Source organism: Trachypithecus francoisi, unplaced genomic scaffold (assembly GCF_009764315.1).
Source record: "Trachypithecus francoisi isolate TF-2019V2 unplaced genomic scaffold, Tfra_2.0 Lachesis_group5, whole genome shotgun sequence".
In the NCBI taxonomy this organism is placed as follows: Eukaryota; Metazoa; Chordata; class Mammalia; order Primates; family Cercopithecidae; genus Trachypithecus; species Trachypithecus francoisi.
Window position 1 is genome coordinate 6,457,559 of NW_022681470.1, and position 9,205 is coordinate 6,466,763.

General features: G+C 44.2%; 1 non-coding gene and 1 pseudogene across 2 annotated transcripts; both read left to right on the top strand.

Annotated features, from left to right (window-relative positions):
* Window positions 1–4,558: 4,558 nt before the first annotated feature.
* On the top strand, window positions 4,559–4,664 carry LOC117076985. Its single transcript, XR_004434588.1, has one exon. It is a non-coding gene; the product is annotated as a U6 spliceosomal RNA (small nuclear RNA).
* Window positions 4,665–8,075: 3,411 nt separating this feature from the next.
* On the top strand, window positions 8,076–8,627 carry LOC117075197 (annotated as a pseudogene). Its single transcript, XR_004433876.1, has one exon. The product of XR_004433876.1 is annotated as a ubiquitin-60S ribosomal protein L40-like (transcript).
* Window positions 8,628–9,205: the final 578 nt, after the last annotated feature.

Consider the following 9,205-nt stretch of genomic DNA (forward strand, 5'->3'; position numbering starts at 1 on the left):
TAACTGCTCCAAAAGCTTTATATTTGTCTGTAATATGTTTTTGTGTTAGTATATTTTAGAAAACATAGCCAAGTGTAAATAAACAGACAGTCCAGGCATGGTGGCTCATGCCTATAATCCTAGCACATTGGGAGGCTGAGATGGGAAGATCACTTGAGGCCAGGAGTTCGAGACCGGCCTGGTCAATGTAGCAAGACCCCATCTCTATTTTTATATGTTAAAAGTATAAATAAATAAATAAATAAATGGCCATAAGACTTCCATTTCTGAAGCTGACAGTGAGATGATACTCTCAAGCTTGGAGAATTAAAAATAAAATCTTACTCTAGAGATGCAATTTATTTATTTATTATTATATTATTATTATAGTCTTGGTCTGTCACCCAGGCTGGAATGTAGTGGTTCTATTTTGGCTCACTGCAACCTCTGCCTCCCGGTTTCAAGCGATTCTCCTCCCTCAGCCTCTGAGTAACTAGGATTATAGGAATGCGCCACCATGCCCAGTCAAGAAATGTAATTTATGGCAATCTTGCAGATCTGCCTATTTGTAAAAAATGTTTTACCAATCCTACCTATTCAGACCCTCAGACAGGCCACTGGGTCATTTTTATAGATCTGAAAGGACCTGGTGTTCTGTTGCTGCAATAGCCTAAAACACAGAGAACCACTGTGGTTAATAACATGATATTGAGTGGCCTTTCAGGTGAACAAAATTTAATACTGGCTTCCACACTATTGAGACATGCAGACTTGTGCATGCCCCTTAATTTCTATGAGCTTTGGTGTATTTGTTTACAAGACAGAAGTCGTAATTTTCCTCCGAGTGGTGATGTGAAGATTAAATGAGATGATGGGTGAGGCAAAGTGGCTCACGTCTGTAATCTCAGCACTTTGGGAGGCCAAGGTGGGATGATCACTTGAGCCTAGGAGTTCAAGACCAGCATGGGCAACATGGTGAGAGCCCGTGTCGACAAAAAAAACAACGAGAACATGTATCTATAAAGGTAAATAATGTTTATGACAGTGACTACATAGATAGGCATCAAGCTCAAAAAATGTTAGTTCCTATTCCCTTCCCCTCATTGGGGCCAGATGTACACGCCAACATGAAGGGTTTACAATAGATGATCCCTTCCAACTCAGAAACTTTCAACATACAACTGAAATCAGTACGGGTAAGGCTGCAGGAGAAACATCGCGGAAGTGCATGTTGGGGGAACCTTTCTTGGCAGCTGCTGTATCAATGGGTTTAACGTGCAAGTACATTTTGACCTAATGATTCAGTTCCAGGAATTTAGCTCATGGAAATTATTTGGATCGCTACTAAAAAGTCATCAAAATGTTGATCACAGTGTTGTTTTTAATCAAGAGAATAGAAAAGCCACTCTGATCATAGAGTGGTGATTAAATAAACTGTAGAATCTCTAAGCCACCTGTATAACAGATATTGTTTTAAAAAATATTATCAACATAGAAAAATCAGTCAGGCGTGGTGGCTCAAGCCTGTAATCCCAACACTTCGGGAGGCTGAGGCAGGAGGATTGCTTGAGCCCAGGAGTTTGAAACGTGGTCTCTACAAAAAGTTAGCCAGGCATGGTGTCAATGGCCGAGTAGTCCCAACTACTCAGGGAGGCTGAGGCAAGAGGATTGCCTGAGCCCCGGAGGCCAAGGCTGCAGTGATCTCTGCTCCTGCCTCTGCACTCCAGCCAGGGTGACAGAGCAAGACTTTGTCTCAAAAAAATAAAAATAAAAAATAAATAGAATTTTAAAAAAGAAAAATATTCATAGCATACTGTTTACCAGAAACTAAAAGGAAATGAAATATAATATATGCCTTGTCATCTTAGTTTTGTTACATTAAAATAAACATCTTTGTGCAGAGACAAAAGATTATACACAAAAAACTCTAATGGTGGTTACTTCTAAACAGTAATTTGGATATTACTTCTTCTTTTTTTTTTTTTTTTTTTGAGACGGGGTCTTGCTCTGTTGCCCAGGCAGGAGTGCAGTAATGCTATCTCAGCTCAGTGCAACCTCCTCCACCTGGGTTCAAGCAATCTCCTGCCTCAGCCTCCCAAGTAGCTGGGGCTACAGGCGCCTGCCACCACACCTGGCTAATTTTTGTATTTTTAGTAGAGATGGGTTTCACCATGTTGGTCAGGCTGGTCTAGAACTCCTGACCTTGTGATCTGCCTGCCTCGGCCTCCCAAAGTGCTGGGATTACAGGCGTGAGCCACCGCACCCACCTGGATATTATTTCTGAAAGGTTTTTATGACAGACGTATATTGCTTTTGTGAAGAAGAAAGTCACAGGATCTATTTTTAAGTCTTTGCAAAAATGAAATGAAAAATTATTTAATAGTCATTAAGTGATATGTGACGTTAGTCTAGTCTTCTCCATTAAAGTAATCTTTGGTGTTCTGCAAGAACTCAAACCACTTAGGCAGAAGGTCTGATGAAATACTGGTGAGTTCCTGTGCTTCAGAGTGGAAGAATGAATTGTGTGGGCTTTGATCTATTAGTTCTCTGTAGAAAATGCTGTGTTCCCTAGGGGATGTCTGGGCCAGACAGAAAGGGACTGTGCTTTCGGGCAAAAGCCACCACAGTAGTGACCCTGCCTGGCCCCCACAATGGAAAAGTGCTTTCTGTAGTCTGAAATGAAAGGCACCCTGTGCATCTCCCCTTAATGGGCTCTGAAAGCCCAGACTTCGGGAGTTGACAGCATCCACAACACTAACCTTAATAAATGGACATAGGCAGAGAAACTTAAGGTCTCTATCAATACAGATTGTGTGGGTGTTTCGGAGGCAACACAGGTGATGCACACTCATCCCAGGGCAGCCAACCCATCGCAGTGCCTTGTGACATGCTGTTACCCATTTCTTTGGGGTCCCAGAGCCTTATGCATGGAGCTGGTGTTAACTTCCTTCTCCTTTTCACAGTTGACTCTCAAATTCCTGGATATGCCCCAAGCTAATCTTGGAGACTTCTTTAATCCAATCAGCCCTTCAAGAGCCTATCCATAAGTTATCATTCTAGAGCCTGAGAATAAAAAGATGAATAATAGGCTGGGCGTGGTAATCCTAGCACTTTGGGAGGCCAAGGCAGGAGGATGACCTGAAGTCAGGAGTTCAAGACCAGCCTGGCCAACATGGAGAAACCCCATCTCATGGTGAAACCTTGTCCTACTAAAAATACAAACAATTAGCCAGGCATGGTGGTGGACACCTGTAATCCCAGCTACTTGGGAGGCTGAGACAGGAGAATCGCTTGAACCCAGGAGGCAGAGGTTGTGGTGAGCCAAGATTGTGCCATTGCACTCCAGCCTGGGTGACAGAGCAAGACTCCGTCTCAAAAAAAAAAAAAAATAGAGACTGACAAAGGTGAAGTTACCACTCAAGGTTATGCAGGTAAGAGGTGGAGGAGGTCATGTTGATAGTCAGGCTTATCTGACTTCTGCGTGTGACGTGGGAGAGGCAGCAAGGCAGCCTGCCAGAGAACTGCAAAGGCAGGGCTCCCCAAGACTTGAAGGAGCTTTGGGGAGTCCACTACACTAAGAAATGAGGGGAAAGGGAGTTAAAGTAAATGAGCTACATATATTTACTATTTTATTTTTTATTACAGTCGGGTGCAGTGGCTCACACCTGTAATCCAACACTTTGAGAGGCCAAGATGAGAGGATCACTTGGGGCCAGGAGTTCGAGACCAGCCAGTCAACATAGTGAGACCCCATCTCTACAAAAAGAAAAAAAATTGTTTTTCATTTTTTTTGAGACAGAGTCTCACTCTGTCACCCAGTCTGGAGTGCAGTGGCGTGATCTCGGCTCACTGCAAGCTCCGCTTCCCAGGGGATCATGCCATTCTCCTGCCTCAGCCTCCTGAGTAGCTGGGACTACAGGTGCCCACCACCACGCCCGGCTAATTTTTTGTATTTTTAGTAGAGACAGGGTTTCACAGTGTTAGCCAGGATGGTCTCGATCTCCTGACCTTGTGATCTGCCCGCCTAGGTCTCCCAAAGTGCTGGGATTACAGGCGTGAGCCACTGCATCTAGCCTAAAAAGAAAAGCTTTTTAAAAATTAACTGAGCGTGGCTGGGTGTGGTGACTCACGCCTGTAATCCCAGTACTTGGGGAGGCCGAGGTGGGCAGATCATCTGAGGTCGGGAGTTCAAGACCAACCTGACCAACATGGAGAAACCCCGTCTCTACTAAAAATACAAAATTAGCTGGGGTGGTGGTGCATGCCTGTAATCCCAGCTACTTGGGAGGCTGAGGCAGGAGAATCGCTTGAACCTGGGAGGCGGAGGTTGTGGTGAGCTGAGATCGAGCCATTGCACTGCAGACTGGGCAACAAGAGCGAAACTCCGTATCAAAAAAAGAAAAATTAGCTGAGCAGTGGTGGTGAGTGTCTGTAGTCCCGCTACTCAGGAACCTGGGGCAGAAGATTGCTTGAGCCCAAAAGTTTAAGGCTGCAGTGAGCTCTGATTATACCACTGCACTCCAGCCTGGGCAATAGGGCAAGATCCTGTTTCAAAAAAAGGAAAAGAAAATGTTATCACATACTTTCTTTGGCAGCACATATACTAAAATTGGAACAATACAGAGAAGATGAGTATGGCCCCACACAAGGATGACACGCAAATTCATGAAGTGTTATTCCTCAAAGAGCTAAAAGCAGAACTACCATCAACCCATCAATCCCATTACTGGGTATATACGCAGAGCAATGTAAGTCATTCTACCATAAAGACACACGCATGCAAATGTTCACTGCAGCACTGTTCACAACAGCAAAGACATCAAATCAAATGTAAATGTCCATCAATGGCAGATGGATAAAGAAATGGCTGGGTCTGGTGGCTCACGCCTGTAATCCCAGCACTCTGGAAGGCCAAGGTGGGCAGATCATGAGGTCAGGAGTTCGAGACCAGCCTGACCAAAATGGTGAAAACCCGTCTATACTAAAAATATAAAAATTAGCTGGGCGTGTTGGTACGCACCTGTAATCCCAGCTACTCAGGAGGCTTAGGCAGGAGAATCGCTTGAACCCGGGATGCAGAGGTTGCAGTGAGCCAAGATCGTGCCACTGCACTCCAGCCTAGGCAACAGAGAGAGACTCTGTCTCAAAAAAAAGAAAAGGGCTGGGCGCGGTGGCTCATGCCTGTAATCCCAGCACTTCGGCAGGCGGAGGCGGGCGGATCATGAGGTCAAGAGATCAAGACCATCCTGGCTAACACAGTGAAACCCCGTCTCTACCGAAAATACAAAAAATTAGCCGGGCATGGTGATGGGTGCCTGTAGTCCCAGCTACTGGGGAGGCTGAGGCAGGAGAATGGCGTGAACCTGGGAGGCGGAGCTTGCAGTGAGCTGAGATCGCGCCACCGCACTTCAGCCTGGGGGCTACAGAGCGAGACTCCATCTCAAAAAAAAGAAAAAAAAGAAAAAGAAAAGAACACAGACTTTCCCCTAGAGCCTCCCAAAGGCTGACACCTTGATTTTAACCTGGTGGGGTTCATTGAGACTTCTGATCTCCAGAACTATAAGAGAATGTGTGTTGTCTTCAGCTGCTAATTTGGGGTGATTTGTTATAGCAGACATAGGACAATAGCACAGTGGGAGGTCGTGGAAATCTTCCATCAGGCAGTGGCTCTTGAACTGAAATCTGATGGAATAGGAGGGAAGGGTCCAACGCATTCGGCAGGTAAGGTTGGCACAGCTGGAGGAGGCATGTCCTAGGAGAGAGGTGGAGGAGCTCTGTAGGTTTCCAAGCAGGCAGGGCCAGGTAGGCCACATTCAGTATATTGGTCCTCCTTTTTTTTTTTTTTTTTCTAGAGATGGAGTCTTCTTGTGTTGCCCAGACTGATCTTGAAATCCTGGCCTCAAGTGATCCTCCTGCCTCAGCCTCCCAAAGTGCCGTGATTACAGGAATGAGCTAGCACACCTGGCCAGCCCTTCTAAAAGCAACAGAAGCTGGGCACGGTGACACACACCTGTAATCCCAGTCACTCAGGAGAGTGAGGCAGGAGAGCCCAGGAATTCAAGACCAGTCTGGGCAACATAGCAAGACTTTATCTCAAAAAAAAATTATTTTAATTTAAAAACAAAAGCAATGGGAATCCACTGAAGGACTCAATTTCAAGGATGGCATCAGCAAAATTTTGCTTAATAAAATTGTTAATTTCAGATTAATCCCTACCTCACTACACCTAATTTATCTTACACAGTACTCAGAATGCAAATTAATATTAACCATAGACAATTAAAAAGGCAAACAGACTGGAAAAATGTCACATGATAAATTTCTAAGTCAACTACAAATTATTTGCACATTATCCCCAGACATTCTCTCCTCCCATAAAAATGAGTAATTAAAAGTTGACACTAATACCAAGAAAAGTCTCATTGACACTTTGTTCCAAATGGTTGAGATTAATGAATACAGTAACACAAGATTCGCTTTCATACTATAATTGAGGTGAAATTTGGAATAACATAGGCCAGGAATTTTCTGTTGACCATCAAGTGTGGTGTGACATCTAGTGGCCAAAGTTACCAATTTTATTTCTTCCTTCTTGGTTTGATTTAAACATACTAGATACAATGTACCTTGAGGCCAATAAACATTGAGAAACCACTGTGTTAAAAGTTAAATTGACTGTAGAGATAGCCAAATGAAAAATGTGCTGCCTCTGATTCTCTTGGAGCTTGCAGGCTCAGTAGAAGGTAGAAAGACAAGTATTTAGATATTCTTTTTTTTTTTTTTTTTTTTTTTGAGACGGAATCTTGCTCTGTCGCCCAGCTGGAGTGCAGTGGCACCATCTCAGCTCACTGCAAGCTCCGCCTCCCGGGTTCACGCCATTCTCCTGCCTCAGCCTCCCGAGTAACTGGGACTACAGGTGCCCGCCACTACGCCCAGCTAATTTTTTGTATTTTTAGTAGAGACAGGGTTTCACCATGTTAGCCAGGATGGTCTTGATCTCCTGACCTCATGATCCGCCTGCCTCCACCTCTCAAAGTGCTGGGATTACAGGCGTGAGCCACTGCGCCCCGCCTTGTATTTAGATATTCTAATAGTGGGCAGATGATTGCAGTACTTGCTATGACTCTTTCGCCACCTTCTAGCAGGTGTTAGGCAACCAAATGGGAATGAGGGAGCCCTGGGCTGGAGACATAGATTTGAGATCCATTAGTGAGCAGGTTACTGTTGAGACTTCAGTGGGGAGGATACACAGGAACGCTTAGCACTGGGACTGGTACAGAACAGCTGCTCAATAAATATTTGCTATGATGAAAAAGCATCCAGTCAAAAGTGTCAAATGCTGTGATTGCAAGAGGAGGACCCATGGGAGAGTTCTAAGTACTACTGTATGGAAATGCCTGGACTTGATAAAATAATAGTGGTACATCACTGATGCTAGCCAATACACATTGCATTACAGCTGAATTATATAAATTTTGGGGGTTTCTAATAGCCTGAATTGGGTTCCTTTGGGGAAATTGCTCATCTTCTCAGAGGTACCTGCCTAACTGGTTGAAAAACAAAAACACCATCTCTCAGAAATTCTGTGCAGATAAACTGAGCTAATGTGTCAAAAACATTTTTAAGAGACCAGGCACGGTGGCTCATGCCTGTAATCCCAACAATTTAGGAGGCTGAAGGGGGCAGATCACTTGAAGTCAGGAGTTCAAGACCAGCCTAACCAATATGGCGAAACCTTGTCTCCACTAAAAACACGAAACAATTAGCCAGGTGTGGTAACACACGCCTGCAATCCCAGCTAATTAGGAGGCTGAGGTGGGAGGATCACTTGAACCCTGGAATTGTAGGTTGCAGTGAGCCAAGATTGTACCACTGCACTCAGAAAAAAGGAGAAAGATTTTTAAGCCATAAACTACTAAACTCACATTAAGTGCCTGCATTAAGTGAGCAGCCATGAGGCTTATTGCACAAAAAGGAAATGCTTAAATACATCAAATCATAACCCAAAATGAGGCTACACAGGAAAATCATCTCATTCAAATGTATCAGCATATCAAAAATGGCTTTTTAAACTCTTGTCAGTTTTGAGTATTTCTTGAATTTTTAATATATTTTGGAGCAAGGCGGCTGAGCTGGTTGGCGGCGGCAGTCGTGCGGCAGACGCAAACATGCAGATCTTTGTGAAGACCCTCACAGGCAAAACCATCACCCTTGAGGTCGAGCCCAGTGACACCATTGAGAATGACAAAGCCAAAATTCAACACAAGGAGGGTATCCCACCTGACCAGTAGCATCTGATATTTGCCGGCAAACAGCTGGAAAATGGCCGCACTCTCTCAGACTACAACATCCAGAAAGAGTCCACCCTGCACCTGGTGTTGTGCCTGCAAGGTGGCATTATTGAGCCTTCCCTCCGCCAGCTTGCCCAGAAATACAACTGCAACAAGATGATCTGCCGCAAGTGCTATGCTCGCCTTCACCCTCGTGCTGTTAACTGCCGCAAGAAGAAGTGTGGCCACACCAACAACCTGCGCCCCAAGAAGAAGGTCAAATAAGGCTCTTCTTTCCTTGAAGGGCAACCTCCCGCCCAGGCCCCGTGGCCCTGGAGCCTCAATAAAGTGTCCCTTTCGTTGAGTGGAGCAGCAAAATATATATATAGTAAGTTCAGGCCAGGTGCAGTGGCTCATGCCTGTAATCTCAGCACTTTGGGAGGCCTAGTCGGGCAGATCACCTGAGGTCAGGAGTTCGAGACCAGCCTGGCCAACATGGTGAAACCTTGTTTCTACTAAAAATACAAAAAAAAAAAAACTAGCCAGGCATGGTGGCACATGCCTGTAATCTCAGCTACTTGGGAGGCTGAGACAGGAGAATCACTTAAACCCAGGAGGCGGAAGTTGCAGTGAGCTGAGACTGTGCCACTGCACTCCAGCATGGGTGACAAAAAAAAAAAAAAAAAAAAGTTTGTGTTCTGGAAAAAAATAGAAATAATATTTCAAATATTTTAAAAGAAATAAGAACTATCTAGAATTAATTCTATCACATGAAATGCCAAATTTTAGGCTGAGAAATGTAATAGAAGTGTTTTATTTCATAACAGAATTTTTGATTCTAATTTTTACCAATTTTGGGAGAAATTTTTGAAAGTATTAACTTTAGTTAATGTTTAGAATTTCATCTTCAGTAACTGAGAATGGAACATTCATGTCGATGCTGTTAAAACCAGTCA